Source organism: Carcharhinus amblyrhynchos, chromosome 5, assembly GCF_965287045.1.
Source record: "Carcharhinus amblyrhynchos chromosome 5, sCarAmb.v2.hapA, whole genome shotgun sequence".
NCBI lineage: Eukaryota > Metazoa > Chordata > Chondrichthyes > Carcharhiniformes > Carcharhinidae > Carcharhinus > Carcharhinus amblyrhynchos.
Genome location: NC_137328.1, coordinates 105,370,806 through 105,387,791, shown reverse-complemented (window position 1 = coordinate 105,387,791; position 16,986 = coordinate 105,370,806). Strand labels below are relative to the sequence as shown.

The window sequence follows — 16,986 nt, the reverse complement described above, 5'->3', positions numbered from 1 at the left end:
TTCAAACCTAACATCACCACAAAATGACCACGTGAGGGTAAAACGATGTGAGGAGGAATAGAGAAATAACCAGGCTTGAAACTTCCATCACAGCGACAGAGCAGGTGAGTTAGCAGTGCTGAAACCTGGGGAAAGAGGATGGGTCTGAGCCCAACAGAGGGAAAGGACAATCATTGAAATGACTCCACAAGCAAGATCCTACAGAATTGAGAAAGACCAGGGGAATCACAAGGAGAAACCGCAGCACCTTAATACCCAATAGAAATTTGGGTTTACTGCACAGATCCTGATGAAGAAATATTTACTATAAGTTTTCCAGCCACTCACACTCACACCTGCTGAAGGGAGAGTATAACATATTCTCAACCTCAAGATCAGAGAGATTGGACAAGGCACTGGAAAGGCTAATCCTGAAGTCTGAGATTTGGGAGTGCTGGTATGGGGAGAGAGGATGTAAATATTATAGAGGTAAAGACTTGGCAGGGACATACATGATGTAATAATGCTGTCAAACCACAAGACAGAAGTAAAAGAGATCTTACTTCAGCATTGGGTGACTGTACGGAGTCTGCACATTCTCCCAGTGACTGCGCAGATTCCCTCCAGCTTCCTCCCACAGTCTAAGTTGTGCAGGTTAGATGGACTGGCCATACTAAATTTTCCCTTACATGTGCAGGTTAAATGGATCAGCCATGGTAAATATCACAGGGGTAGGCCTGGCTAAGATGTTCTTTGGAGAATTAGTGCAGACTCAATGGGCCAAATGGCCTCCTTCTGCACTGTAGGGATTCTACAGTTCTGTCTGAAAGGAGAAGCTCCAGCCTTTATCGGAATCCAAGAATGTAAATCTTTGCTTAGATAAAGAGCAATAAACTTGAAGAATGACAGAATCCATCGGCATTCTTTAGGAGAATAGACAACCCCCAAAACCTCCATCTGGACTTTGGCCTCGCAACAAAATACTGTCCCATCCCCAACTGCTATTGAACTGTGTGACTTGCTAGTAATTTCAGAGGGCTGGTAAGAGTCAACCACATTTGCTATGGGTCTGGAGTCACACAGAAGCCAGACCAGGTAAGGACGGCAGATTCCTTTCCCTAAAAGGAACATCAGTGAGCCAGATGGGTTTTTGAAACATAAGAACATAAGAACATAAGAACATAAGAACATAAGAAATAGGAGCAGGAGTAGGCCATCTGGCCCTTCGAGCCTGCCCCGCCATTCAATAAGATCATGGCTGATCTGTCGTGGCTCAGTTCCACTTTCCCGCCCTCTCCCCATAACCCTTAATCCCCTCTCTTATCAAAAACCCATCAACCCGCTTCTTAAAAATATTTAGCGAGGCAGCCTCCACCACTTCAACGGGCAGAGAATTCCAGAGATTCACCACCCTTTGAGTGAAGAAGTTCCTCCTCAACTCCGTTCTGAACCGCCCCCCCTTTATCTTGAGGCTGTGCCCCCTAGTCCTACTGTCTTTTTTGAGCGGGAAGAGTCTTTCCACCTCTATCCTATCCATCCCATTCATCATCTTATACGTCTCAATGAGATCTCCCCTCATTCTTCTAAACTCTAACGAGTACAAGCCTAGTTTATTCAGCCTCTCCTCATAGCTCAACCCCCTCAACTCCGGTATCAGCCTAGTAAACCTCCTCTGCACTCCCTCCAAGGCCAAAATATCCTTGCGCAGGTGCGGCGCCCAAAACTGCACACAGTACTCCAGCTGCGGCCTCACCAATGCCCTATACAGCTGCAGCAAGACCTCCCTACTTTTATATTCAATCCCCCTCGCTATGAAGGCCAGCATCCCAATCACCATCCTCAGAGTTCTTTACTAATTGGATCCCACCAGCCCACCAGCTATGATGTGGATAACACAGTGGAATTTGAACCCATGTCCCCAAATCATTCACCCAGTCACAATACCACTGCACTATTTCCCCATTAAGATGATATTGCATAGCACAATTTTAAAGCTTAAAATGCTCTATGGTTGGTCTGATCCTCTGAGCTAGCACCCACAGCAATACAGATTGCTTCCTTTCACTGGCTCTTGGCAATGCTAACTTTTCCCTGGGTCTGAATGAGCCCCCGATCCAGGTGTGAATGTTGGCTTCCTGTCAGTGGGGGCAAATTAGAGAAATGTCCTGTTCACACCAGCTCGCCAAACAGGCAAACTGTCAATCTTCAGCACAGAGCAGGTGCCGCCTCAGAAGGGGGCATGGCTGAGTTGAAGATAACACTGGAAGCAGCAGATCTAATTTACAGGCAGGGATTAGCTTTTACAAATAGGATTTTTCAAACAAGGCTACTCATGGACACTGCCTAATTCAGCACAGACCGGTGTTAGACCTGCTTTCAAATTGTGACACACAGACGTCAACATTTATGAGAGATTTATTTTGCTGCTCCTTCCCCATAAACAAGCACTAAGAAATGTGATTCTCCATCAGATTATAAATACATGCATATTAGATGGAACTTTGACAGAAGAATGGGATTCATGTGTGCGGATGGGAGAGAGATGTTTAAAGTTATGGGACAGAGTCGCTACAGGCACAAGTTTCAAGTTGTTGAAGAGTCTGGAATGATATGACATAGCAAATTCAGGACAGAAAGCACAATGAATATTTTTCTATAGAGATGGGAGACTTTGGAAAAGGATGATTGAGTGTGTGAAATGCAGCAGCAGAGCTTGGACAGGATTTTACTGATCATCAGAGTCCCTGCCCCCACCCTCCTCTATTTGGGGGCTATTTTGCATGGCCAATGAGCCTAATCTGCACATCTTGGGCCTGACAGAGGAAACTACAGCACTGGAGGAAACCTATGCAGACATGAGGAGAATGTGCAAACTCCACGCAGACAGTGACCCGAGGCCAGAATTCAACCCAAGTGCTAACCACTGTGCCACTGTGCTGCCCATTTAACCCTACCCACCCAGCAGAATCCAGGTGGGTGGGCTGTTAAAAAATAAATAGTTTACTCATCCCTCAGACCCCAATGATTTTTGACTACATGCTATGTTAATCATTGGATCAAGTGCTCAGCTAAAGTAGCGGAAGACTCAAGTGTACGCAAATCAGGGACCTATTGCATCAATGGGACCCAGAAGACCTGAGAAGCCACCAGCACTGTTCCCGCACAAGAGAAGTGGGTCAGCAGCTGGTCTACCTTTCTGGTAAATTTACATTTTTTTTGTGTCACTGGAAGCAGGACTGTTTCTCTCGACTTCACACGGAAAGTCAAGGCCTCCCTTTCCCCGAACCCCATCCATATCACTTTTCTGAATAGACAAGGTGCCTGCTGATCATTGGGTCTGCACCCACCTCACCTCCATTCAGACAGTAGGTGGATCAGCAACATTTCATCGAAGCTGGGTGGTTAAGATCAGTGATCTCCCCAATCTTCCTTGCCCCGCTCTCCGCAACAGACAAGAAATCAACTCAATGAGGCTGTTGGTTATTTGGTATGACTGGGTGGCTCACAAAGCCATTTCAGAGGGCATTTAATAGTCAACCACATTGCTGTGTGTCTGGGGTCACATGTAGGCCAGACCTGGTAAGGACATTAGTCAACCAAATAACTTTTTCAGACAATTGAAAATGGTTTTGTGGTCATCATTTAGTCCTTTGGTCCAAGATTTTTTATATTACTTGAATTTAAATTCCGTGATGGGCTTTGAACCTGTGTCTCTAGCAGGATGGTGTCACAATGGTTAGCAAGTCATTTTTGGCCTTGGGGACTCTGTGTGGAATTTGCACATTCGCCCCATTTCTGTATGGGTTTCCTCCAAATGCCCCAGTTTCCTCCCACACGCCAAAGATGTGCAGATTAAGTTGTTTGGTCATTAGTATCAGGGAGACTAGCAGGGTAATACACAGGGTTATGGGGTAGGGCCTGGGTGGGATTGTTGTCGGCGCAGGCTCAATGGGCGAATGGCCTCCTTCTGCACTATATAGGAAGTCTATGATCTAAGTCTCTGGAGTACAAATACATGACCACGACACCATTGCCTCCCTATGGCAAAACCACTTTGAGTTAAACCCAGCCCTAATTTAAGTACATGGTGAAGGAACATGGACTGAAGGTGAATGGGGATGAAAACACATGGAAATTCTGCAAGGGCATCAAGGGTTATGGGGATAAGGCAGGAAACTGGAGTTGGGGATTATCTCAGATCAGGCATGATCTGACTGAATGGCAGAGCAGACCCGATGGGCTGAGTGGCCTTCTTCCAATAGAATTCCAGGTACCCAGCCTACTTGCTCCTAACTATCATGTATCAATGCGCATTGATTGGGCATTTTCTGAGCAACACTGTAATGCTCTGGTAATTAAGTCCCATGACCCTGAGTGAATAGGGGGAGGTGTGACAGGGAATTTATATGACTGAGTGCAGGAAGCCAAAAAGGTGTCACAGATGTATGCTTAAAGTTGCTAAGCTGTCAGCATAACCATTCTGTCATTACATCACTTCTTATTTAAAATCGGAGACTGACAGATACAACCAAGTTATTTAAAAGGTCTGCAATCACTGGACTAAGTTTGAATGTCCCTTCATCTGCTTATATATAGGAGTATAGGCTGAAAGGAATCGGAGATATTCACAAATACCGTGGGGCGCCACGATGGCGCAGTGATTAGCACTGCTGCTTCACAGAGCTAGGGACTCGGGTTCAATTCTGGCTTTGGGTCACTGTTTGTGTGGAGTTTGCACGTTCTCCCGTTATCTGCATGAGTTTCTCCAGGTGCTCTGGTTTCCTCCCACATTCAAAGATGTGCAGGTTCGACAAATTGGCCATGGTAAATTGTTCCTTAGTGTCCCAAGCTGTGTAGTTTAGGGGAATTAGCAGGGTAAATACGTGGGGTGACGGAGATAGGCCCTGGGTGGGATGCTCTGTTAGAAAGTCGGTGGAGGCTCGATGGGCCAAATGGTCTTCTTTTGTATTGTAGGGATTCTAGTCTATCAAAGTGCAATTAAAAACAAAGTGGCATTAAAGTTTTTTTTAATTTAAAGTTAGTTTTATTTATTTGTAGGCTTATATTAACGCTGCAATGACGTTACTGTGAAAATCCCCTAGTCACCACACTCCGGCGCCTGTTTGTTTGTTTAACAGTGTTAATGTTAAACTACTTGTGACACTAATAAATAAACTTTGAAGTTTATTAGCAAGGCCAATGCACCTAACTATCATGATTTTTGGACTGTGGGAGGAAACTGGAGCACTGGAGGAAGCCCATACAGACACGGGGACAACGTACAAACTCCACACAGACCATGACCCAAGCCAGAAATCGAACCTGGGTCCCTGGCACTGTGAGGCAGCAGTGCTAATAGCCATGCTGCCCACAGTGGAAGGGGGAGGGGTGGAGCTGCTAATGACAGCAAACTAGTATTTTAAAAAGCATGCACAAAATGGATTGCAAGTCCACGTTACAGGTTACAGAAGTCAGTCAATAGATGCCGGAATCAAAAATTACAGCGTTATGCTGCTGCTGTGTTGCACAAGCCAGCCTTGTAAAACACAGCAGATATTCCAATACTGCTGCCAGCAGAGTACAATCACAATGTGTTACTGGGATAAATACAAAAACAAGAAGCCATCACCAACAAGTACGGTGATCCTTCCAGCTGGACAAAGCCAACAGACGTTAGGCTGTCCTCTGATATCATTAGGAGTGTTTGCTTGAATTCAGTTGTTGGTGAACAGTGCTTTAAAGAAGCATTGTCATGCAGCAAGTGGTCTTCACAGACAATACACATTATTGACAACAACGTCATTCCTGACGGGTATTTGGCATCACCTTCTCGATTATGTTGGATGCTAAAATATTATCCCAGAATAAAAACTGTCAGTAAATTGAAATGAAGAACGACAAAGGCAAAAAGGTGTGCACTGGAGTAGGCAGGTACAGTGGCTCTCAGTATAAACTCACTCCAGTCTACAATGTGGAAATCTTTGCAGCAGAGGTTTTAGAGAAAGGCTGCTGCTGGCTTTTAGAAATGAGAACAGACCATTCAGCCCAAGTAACCATGTGCTGTAATTGAATTAAAACATAGCTGATCTGGGGCTTATCTTCTTTGATTCTATAACCAACCAAAATCAATCTCAGTTTTGGAAATTTTCCACTGCATTGCCCTCAATAGTGGTTTGAGCGTGTGGGTGCATGTATTGGGGGGAGAGGGGGATAGTTTCAGGTGCCCACTATCTTGTGTGTGAAGAAGTGCTTCCTAACCTTGCACCCAAGTGATCTGGGTCAACATTTAAGGTCTATGGTCCCCTCTGATCTGCATTCTCATCCAGAGGAAACAATTTCTCTCCGCTTAGCTATTGACCTTCATTGAACTTTAGAGCTAGGCTTGTCTGAAGTGATGTCAGAAAATACTTGTGTATTCCAAGGATGATAGAAGCTTGAAACTTCCTTCTGCAAATAGCAGTTGATGATGGTAGAGAGATCTGCTGTAAAGGCAGGAATATGGAGTTTGAGATAGATCAGATCTCACTGAATGGTAGCAGAAGCTCAAGGGGCTGAATGGCCTACTCCTGTCCCTGTATTCCATTAAAGCAATAATGAATCTTTAGTAGTGAGTGTCTTTCGCTGGTTGTCACGGAGATTTCTGGCAAATGGCACACCTGGTATTCACTGCCAATAATAAGATGCCATGAACTGAGGATGATCAATTAACTGACTGGTGACACTCGTACCACTTCATCCTTCACAGAAATCGCTGTGCGACTACCTACTGAACATTTCTGGACTAATCAATGACCACTTCAAAACAGTCCTGGCTAAAAGACTGAGCTGGTTTGCTAAGGCCAAGCCCAAGATGGGGTGCAAAGCCTTTCCTTGTCAGCTGGGATCTAGTTTGTCTCTCTTGAGGAGGCTATGAATTGAATTCAATTTGAATTGTTTGGAGCAAGCGAGGATTTGTCCTGTCCACTCTGCACTTTGGCTTTGTAACTCTTGAGAACAGAATTATATATTTTTTAAAAGTCTTACAGAACCAGAATTTAAAGTAGTGTATTTGCTTGACTGTCCCATGATAACATAGGCTATAAATGGGATGAGCAATACATTGTCCTTTTCTCTTAAACAGATTCCAAATAATAACCAAAGGCATTTACTGACAGTTCATCTTGAATCAACAAGTAGCTGGGCTGTTTAAGCAAAGGAGGTCCTAGGTTTGGCAGTTCCATGTTTACAGAGCTAATCTCATCCTGGGTGGCAATAAGGATTGTCCAATCGGCCTCTGTACTCCACTCCACTGCCCTTTATCTCTCTCTCTGTGAAGAGCCTCGTGCAGGCAACACCACAGGAGTAGGTGAACGAGCACTGGAACGCGCCCCATCCTTTTTACGCCTCAGCACAGACCTTGGCACCCTGGGTAGGCCACTGTGTGAACAGGAGTTTGCAAATGGTGACGCACCCAGAAGTGAACAGGACACGTTGACAAGGACAGCCTAAGAGACGACTCACTTAAAGGGCAAGACATTCCAGCTTTGCTGAGGGAGGCAGAGAGGCGAACTTCAGCTAGTTAAAGAAAACTGCTTGCATCGTATAAGCGGTTACACGAGGTACTGGAAGGCAGCCATGGAGTTTCAACACCAAGGCTGAAAATATGAAGGAGTCGGCTTTCAGTTGGAGTGGTGTCATCTCACACAGCATCACCACCCTTCAAGGAGTCACTCAATTCCTGTAGTTTGCGTCCACAGATCAGTGGGAATGATGAACTGCACTCCCACAAGAATGGCACTATGCCAGGGGAGCTCTGCTTGCCTTCTCTTTGGAATGGCAGCAAGTCTGCTCCCTCACCACCCTCTCGCCTATCATGGACTTAGAAATCTGCTGGTCAAGGTTAGCCCAGCAGTGGCTGAAGTGCTACAGTCCAGGTTGGGCCTATACCAGTGCAAGCACCCACCTTTTGGCAACCATTGTCACCCCAAGGGTCCCCAAGCAAGTGCTACCAGATAAAGCCAATTTTGACAGCTCTCATGAAAACTGGCACAGGCCTGTATGATGGTCCCGTAGTGATCAAAACCCCGGGATACAACTCTTCCTACGAACAGAAGGTTATTTACTGACGTACTGATGGTTAAGGAAGAGCAGGTCTTTTACACAAGAAAAGCCAGCCACTACAGAACTCTCTCAGTTTGCACTTTGGGGAAGGAATTCATTCCTGTTGTACCTTTTCTATCATCAGCAATTCCCCAGGAGCACCTGGTACTAGAAACAGCAGTACAAGAAGAAAATGTCTCCACCTTACTGTTAATGGGAAGTCAATGTGTTTCCTGACTCTGCTAAATGGAGCACTGGAATCCTGGTTATGCACTCCAGCCTGCCCAGTGAAGTACAGCCTCCTGATGCTGTGCTCGGTCACATCCAGCAACATCACACTTGACCTATAGGCTGTGAGAGCTTGGGAATGCCAATGTGCAACATCCTTGAGCTGCTGTCTAACAGATCTATCTTGCTGCTCATCCTTATGTTTGTGGCATCCATAGTAACATCTAAGAACTAAATGACTGCGTCTTAGTTTTGTTCTTTCATGCGATGTGGGTATCGCTGGCAAAGCCAGCATTAGTTGCCCAATCCTAAACTGCCCCTGAACTGTGCGGCTTGCTCTGCCATTTCAGAGGGTAGTTAAGAATCAATGTTACTGTGGATCTGGAGTCACGTGTATCATAGAATCTCTATAGTGCAGAAAGAGGCCATTTGGCCCATCGAGCCTGCACCAACAACAATCCCACCCAGGCCCAATGCCCCTAGCAGTAACCCTGCTAATCTCCCTGAGACGAAGGGGCAACTGAGCACCGCCAATCAACCTGACTGTGGGAGGGAACTGGAGCACCCAGAGGAAACCCACATAGACGTGGGGAGAATGTGCAAACTCTGCAAAGCCTGTCACCCAAGGTTGGAATCGAACCTGGCTCCCTGGCACTGTGAGGCAACAGTGCTAACCACTGTGCCACCCTAATCACAGGTAAGGATGGTAATTTCCTTCCCTAAACAACATTAATGCATCAGATGGTTTTTTACAACAACTGAAGATAATTTCACAGTCACCATTACTAAGACTGTCTTTCAATTCCAGATTTTATTAATTGAATTTAAATTCCACCGACCAACTTGAACCCAAGTTCCAAGAGATTTAGGCTGGGCTTTTGGATTACTGGTCCAGTGATATTGCCACTACACCGATAATTCCCCCTCAGGATTAAGGCAAAACAAACAGAAACAAGCAAAACTCCAGGCTGAAGAATCACATGGAGATTCACCAAACAAAACAACACAGCTCTCCTTAATGTGACTAGAGCTCAGAATGAGTTAGTCAATGCCTGCTGCCAATCCTGTAAGATTGTACTCCACAAATTGATTACTGGGGGCTTTTGTCCCACCGGTTTAAAAAAAACACACCAAAAGTCCCAATTACAGCCATAGGAACCCAATCTATATTCATGAGAAACCTGCCCATCTCTTACAATTTATTTATTTTATTAATGTCACAAGGAGGCTTACATTAATATTGCAATGAAGTTACTGTGAAAATCCCCTCATCTCCACATTTTGGCGCCTGTTTGGATACACAGAGGGAGAATTTAGCATGGTCAATACACCTAACCAGCATGTCTTTTGGACAGTGGGAGGAAACTGGAGCACCCGGAAGAAACCCATGCAGACACAGGGAGAATGTGCAGATTCTGCACAGATAGTGACCCAAGCTGAGAGTCAAACCTGGTTCCCTAGTGCTGTGAGTAGTGATATTTCAGCCACCTCAATAAAGTGAGCATTAAAATTACCAGAGAGATTACAGCTGGAACCTGACAGCAAAGCCTTGCCTATTTGGATGGGTAGGTTCAAAGAAAAACAGTAAAAAGTCTCAACGCCAGGTTAATGTCCAACCATCTTATTTGATAGTAATCCCACAAGCTTTCGGAAATGCTTTACCTTCGTCAGGCGTGTGGAAGGAAGGTTCAAAGAATCATAGAATCCTAGAAACCCTACAGTGCAGGAGGAAGCCATTTGGCTCATGGAGCCTGCATTGACCACAATCCCACCCAAGCTTTATTCCTGTAACCTCACATATTTACCCTGCTAGCCCCCCTGACATTAAGGGGCAATTTAGCATGGCCAACCCAACCCACACATCATTGGACTGTGGGAGGAAACCGGAGCAAACCAACACAGACACGGGGAAAACATGCAAACTCCACACAGACAGTGATCCGAGGCCAGAATTGAACCCAGGTCCCGGGAATTGTGTGGCAATAGCGCTAACCACTGTGCCACCTCAAATTGACCCTATAAATAGGTGAAGTCACATGGACAAGTCAAAGCTGAACTTTGGGATTCATTCCATCAGTCATTCATCATGCCACCCTCCAATACAGTTAACCCAAGTTTATCTTTATTTCTTCAAGAACTGACCTTCAGAGGTTATTACAGCAAGCAAATGAAAAATTAAAACAACAGAATGTTTTAAATTTAAGTTTTGAATGGAATACCATGTACACTCTGCAATTTATGAATTGTTAAAACACAGGTTCAAATAACATTCGTGATCTGCATTTATCTCTGAATCTATAACCGCAATAAACAGCCAAAACGTTACAGCAGGTTATAAATAATTAATAGTAACTGTTGACTTTAGCATAGAAAAGATAGGTACAGTTATAATTTTAACTTTTTGCTTTGTTGTATCCTTGACCAAAGTTCAATAATTAAAAAAAAGGCAATCTGGCACACATTCAAGAATGCAGTATTCTGATGAACACAACAAGGAAAAAAAAATCTAAGTGTCCCACCATCACCGACATAAACAACTTGACCCCAAAATCCCAGTCCACTAGGGACACAGCAGGATCTTCATCTATCCTTTGAGGAAAACACCAGTCTTCATCTGGTGTTTTTTTTAACTCATTCATGGGACAGGGACATCACTGGCTGGGCCAGCACTTATTGCCCATCCCTCGTTGACTCTCAGCTGCCCGCTGAACAAGGGCAATCACATTGCTGTGGGTCTGGAGCCACATGTAAGTCAGACTAGGTAAGGACACCAAATTTTCTTCCTTAAAGTCATTAGTGAACCAAAAGTAAAATCATTAGTGATCCAACAATCAACAATGGTTTCATAGTCACCGTTAGATTCTTCATTCCACATTTTTTTTATTGAATTCAAATTCCACCAGCTGCCTTGGCAGGGTTCAAACCCAGGTCCCCACAACATTAGCCGGGTTTCTGGCTAATGACAATATCACTAGGCCATTGCCACCCTCAGGGACAGGATCATCATTATAATCAGGAGGTTCCCATGCACCGAGTTACACCAGCACCACTTAAGGCTGAACACAGTCACTTCTCTGGATGACCAAGTGCTCCTTCCTAAGCCAAAGGCAATTTCAGGGACTCCCTTCTTCAGCTTCAGGAGGTGATTAAAATTAAAGTGATGTGAACTCTCCTACAACAGTTGTTGTTAACCATAAAACAATCAGAAGGGAATATAGATTACCAGTAGATTGACAATGGGATGGTGTCAGCGCAGTGCCTGACTTTTTTTTAAATTGGCTAACTCAGTGTACCCAATAACTAAGCAAACTTGTGATCTGACATGGGGTGGTTTCAATTTTTTAAAAAATCTACTTCCAAGTCACTGACAGTTGAAGAACATCCCCACTGGTCTACTGACAATTTAACAGCACAGGTATGTGTGTCAGCAAATAGCCCATTTTGATTCTGAATGTTGAATTCAGGCAGATTGAAGTTAGGCCATTTTAAAGATGTGGTCTGAATGTAATGAAATCATAAGTATGGTTGTCAACTTTCTCAATTATAGTTATTGTATCTGTGGCCATTTTGTCCATTTTCTTTTATAATGGTAGCTGGTTTATAGACAACAGGGCACTGCTATGGGGCAGCTCAGTGGCATTGTGGTTAACATTGGTGCTGTGAGGCAGCAGAGACCCGGGTTCAATTCCAGCCTTGCGTCACTGTTTGTGTGGAGTTTGCATAGTCTCCCCATGTCTGCATTGGTTTCCTCCAGGTGCTTTAATTTTCTCCCACAGCCCAAAGATTTGTAGGCAGGTTGATTGGCCATGCTAAATTGCCCCTTAGTGCTGGGAGTTTAGCAGGGTAAATATGTGGGGTTGCTGGGTAGGGCCTGGGTGGAATTGTTGTGGGCACTGGGTCAATGGACCTTTTTCTATGCTGGAGGGATTTTATGATAATGTTTTCTTTATTTTTCCCAGAATCATCAGGAACTCATACAAACACCTCCATCACCTTCTGGACTTCCTTCACAAGGAGCTTATGTTTGTAGAGTGTCTGAGTATGTCATCTAATGCCCTCAAACCTTTCATAACTAACTACTATTCCTGTGGCATAGTCACTGGTATTATGTAGGCATCAACACACAGCAAGAGTAATTGGGATAACTAATTGAGTAGTTTGTTTATTGGTGGTGTTGGTTTTGAGAAGGAATATTTGCTAACGCACTAGTCTCTAGTCTTCTTCAAAATAAAAGTGTCGCAGAATCTACAAGAATACCCTGAACCACCAAAATAAGACACCAGTTGGACACCATCTCACTCAAGAAACAATACCTCCAACTCTCCCTGAAATGTTATGTGCTGGAATCCAAGTGTGGAGCTTGAACAAAGACAGGGGAGACACAGAGATGGAGGCACACACCTTGACACAGCCAAAAAGGACTGAGGGGCTAGATGAAGTAGGAATTCCGGGTTCATGCCCCACTCCAGGACTCGATGACCAAAGAAGGTGTGTTCTAACAACTTGCAAACCGTTTTACCATACGCCAATGGCAAGTGGCAAGGGTGGGAGAAATTCCTGATTAGCCATAATGTGGATGGAGTTGGAGCTATGCATAGTGATGGTGGAGGTTTCAAGGTACACAATGCATGTAAAAGGGTATGTCGCCACAGGAACTCAGACTCCTTAGGGTGGGCTGGGAGTAGCACTTACCTGGAGATGCCAGTGTAGTGCCAACAACATTGAGTTAATTCCTTGTTCCAGCTGGGGTGGTTTGGGGAACTGCCTCCTTTCCCTGCCCTTCGTGGAGCTGATGGATGTGGATCAGACCTGCCTTGGGCGTGGGAGCTCAAGATCTTGCTGATTATGGTGATTATGTGACTCTTAGAAGATGGGATAGCTATTTTTTCCCCTTTGTACGATCCATTCGGTAGATAACATTATGTCACTGGGGAGGATGCTGCAGGACAGAAATGTTATCTTGTCCCAAGTGAAGTTGTAAATATTTGGATAAAGGACATGTTAGAATTCCGTTACAAATAACAAACAAGCAGAGATCACGCCACCCTCAACTGCAAGGGATGTTCTTGGGGAGCATTAGGGTGAGAATAATGTGAGGCAGGGGAGAGAGAAGAAACTCCTCATTTTAGGTGGGTTTTGCAGTGAATAGATCTCCAGGAATCCCTAGTCTGTTTTGGAGGATTAAAATATCAGTCTTGTAGCAAGATTAAAGATTCACTGTCTAGGTCACTGAGAATGACCTCCTTATGGACAGAAACTGAAATTGCGATAAGTAATAATGAACCTTTTGGAAGAAGCATCTTTTTTTTATATCTAATCTATTAGGGTGACCAAAGGGTCTCATCAGAGGCTCCAATTTAACAAGAAGGGAGAAGATACTATCAGGACCACGGGACAACATAATTCTCGAATGTTCTACAAAGTAAACAATCTTGGTAATATTTTTCTAATTGTTATTTTAGTCTAAACCTTTGGAAGTTAGAACACGATAATGCACAGACTATAAATAATCTTACCATAACAAAAATTCAAGAACAGAAGCAAATCTTCTTATAAAGACTATTTTGTGGCAATGCTTAAAGCATGCTTCAGAAAGACAACAAAATTCTCTATTATGGATGAAACTATAACTATTGAAAGACTAGCCAGCAAATACCAGCCCTGTCATGAAAGCTAAGTTTTTTTTAAAAGTACCAATGTCTGGCTATTTTCATAATTCTAGAGGGAATAGATATTTTACTGACCACAAATTAGTGAGCCAGGCAGTCACTGCCCTCCCAAAACCAACAGATTACAGGAATTATGATTGCAATTGCCACTGATTGCCAATTTAACACTGATGGCAGGAGTAGCAATTTCAAAACAAAACACAGTCTCTAAATACTGTCACAGGGTAAGAGTATAGAGTGTGAGCACACGAAGTATACAGGAACATTCTCAGTAATTATATTGAACCGCTGACACAGATGATAACACATTAATAATTGTGCTTACAACCTGATTGAGTTCACATTAACACTGCTGCATACTCAGTCAGAAGGGCTAGCAAAATACCTCTATTGAATGAGGTTAGTACTGCTGCCTCACAGCACCAGGTACCCAGTTCAACTCTAACCTCAGGTCACCCACTGCCTGTGTGGAGTTTGCATAATCTCCCTGTGTCTGCGTGAGTTTCCTCCGGGTGCTCCGGTTTCCTCCCACGCTCCAAAGTTGGGAAACACTCTGGGTTGGGTTGATTGGCCATTCTAAATCGGCCCTTTGTGTCAGGGGGATTAGCAGGGAAAATAAGTGGAGTCAAGGGGATAGGGCCTGAGTGGGATGGTTGTCAGTGTAGGTTCGATGGGCTGAATGGCCTCTTTCTGCACCGTGGGGACTCACTGATTATTCAGTCTTGCATTACAGAATTTATTCTTCCTCCACTCCAGAATAATAAACACATCTTGAGGAAATTCAACAAAACACAAGTTGCCACACCTAAAGTAGTAAGATGCACGCTATGTCTCATGAGAATTTTCCCTTTGTCACCATGAAATTTATCGCATTCTTCAAGGCCATTCGTGCTATATAACCAGAGTGATTTTAACAGGGAGGAATTAGCTGGGAAAGTGATTATTTTCCCGTGGCCGAGGATTAAATATTAAAAACTGGCTTTGCCTGCACGGCACTGATGCCTGCAGTGGGAAAATGAATATAGTTTGAGTGTCTCTGAAACTGGCCAAGGAAATGGTCAGAAGCCCTTTTCCCTGGATTGAATGGATATTGTGGTGCCATAGCAGAATTTAATCTCAACACTGATCATCCGTTCGTGTCAATAATCCACCAGGCGCCGGGACACAAAAACTGCAGCGTTTTATTATTTATCACCGCCATTTGATTGTTCTTATAGACAGGAGAACTAAAAAAAGGCAATCGTGTAAAACAAAACAAAGGAAGCCGTCTGAATTTGTAAAGGCGTTTGGACAGTTTTTTTTGTTTTAAATAGAGAGTTGTTTAAATATTTAATGAGGGGTTGTTTCTCTGGGGATTAAAAAAAGGTTGTTACTGTACATTCTGATGGCTGCTAACTCCAGCTGTTTGACCAGCAGGAGAAGTGGGGCACATCACGTTTGTACAATGTGTGAACATCACAAACCGCTGTCCTTGAACAGCGGTGGTGGTGTGATTGGTGTACCTATCGGTGTTTTGGAAACCCCCCCCCCCCCCCCCCGCCCCCAGGAAGCGGGGCTTTTAAAACTCAGCAATTACAGTGAACACAATGGCCCCTCCAGTTTAAATGGAAAATATCAATTGTGATATTGATATAGTGATCTTCGGGGTGGGTTGTTTTCTCGGGTGGAAACGCTTGCACACTGTGTCAGTCCCAACAACTGTACTCGTGTCCCCCCCGGGTCCTTTCCCCTGTCAGTTTCACATTGTCATTTCAGCTTACCTTCAACCAGAGAGACACCAGCTCAGCGCCTTCCGACCAAGGTTTGACTCAAAAAGTGTCTTCACAGCAGATGTCCCGAATACAGCAGCCCGGTTGAAAGCAGCATGTAAAGTCAGAGTGACTGCAGCCTATATGGAGCCCGGATAAATCACACACCTGCTTCTTCAGTGGAGTCTGTCCAAATAAAGCAGCAGAAAACATACAGAAACAGTGTCAGTGTGAGGCTACACCCTGCTCACTGGCTCAGCATTTGCAGACAACAGCCCACACTGTTAAGGCAACATTACAGCAACACGCTCTTTTAAACAGACAAATGCTGCCCGTGTTTCCCCTACAGCAGAGGCGTGGAGATCTCTCCCTCTGCACTCCCAAGATTTTTTTTCCTCTTCTCAATTTAATTCAGAGGCAACAATTAACTGCCCGATAGTGAGTGAGGTGGCATTCTGAGACACGATAATCATATGGAATGCAGGACTCTCTCTCTCTCTCCCCCCCAAGTAGCTGGTTTTATTACTGGATAAAGCAGATCATTATTCTAGTGTGTTCCCATAACCAAAATGGCTGGTCCCTTTTCAGCAATGCTGCAGAAAGCCCATTGGTTTACCATTAGCTTTTTGTAACCATGGCTACTAGCAACAAGAGATTTGTGCTGTAGGCATGGTAGATCATGTGCTAGGTCAATGGGAAGAATAGAGCAGCAGATTCCCTGTATCAGTTTTTTTAAAATCTAAAAGCGGGTTTATTCACGCTTAAACCTGGCTATAGAATCCACTACCTCAGCAAACTTTACATTTGTGACTGTCCTTCGCAGTTGTACAGCCTAAACAAGCTCTGAAATACTTTACTCCTGATGCCACGCTTGTAGAGAGGAATCTACCAAATACCATCGCTCTCACTGGGGATGTTGCAATACAATTTATTAATAGATTGTAATGCAGGTGTTAAAGTCAAACAGCAGTAAAATATTGTGACTATTTTTATTTTGCAAATACGTCTTATTTATTTATGTCCCCGGAAGATTATGAATCTGTCAACATAATTATGGGGAGATTTCAATACATATAATTATGAGAAACATTTCACCCAATTAGTCGAGATATTTCCAGCACGATGTCTGAAAAGTAATTTCACCCTGTAACCTTTATATCACCACTATAAGATTCATTAACCACACCCTTGTGGACAGCAGTAGATAACAAAGCCGATTACTCCTTTACGGGGTTCTCCGAGCAAAGGCTTCCTCCGCCCACGTGGGTTCAGTTAGGAGTTAG

The 16,986-nt window shown here is 44.1% G+C and overlaps 1 protein-coding gene across 5 annotated transcripts in view; it reads right to left on the bottom strand.

Annotated features, from left to right (window-relative positions):
- The window catches only part of LOC145343266 (sorbin and SH3 domain-containing protein 2-like), a 283,373-nt gene extending 267,100 nt beyond the window's left edge, over window positions 1–16,273 (bottom strand). For all 5 annotated transcript variants that reach the window (XM_080189388.1, XM_080189389.1, XM_080189390.1 and 2 more), the window contains exons 1-2: window positions 16,051–16,273; window positions 15,716–15,889 (exon numbers count right to left, since the gene is read on the bottom strand). The gene's annotated coding sequence lies outside the window, so the exon portion shown is untranslated. The remainder of the gene's footprint in view (window positions 1–15,715; window positions 15,890–16,050) is intronic.
- Between the last annotated feature and the right edge of the window lie 713 nt (window positions 16,274–16,986).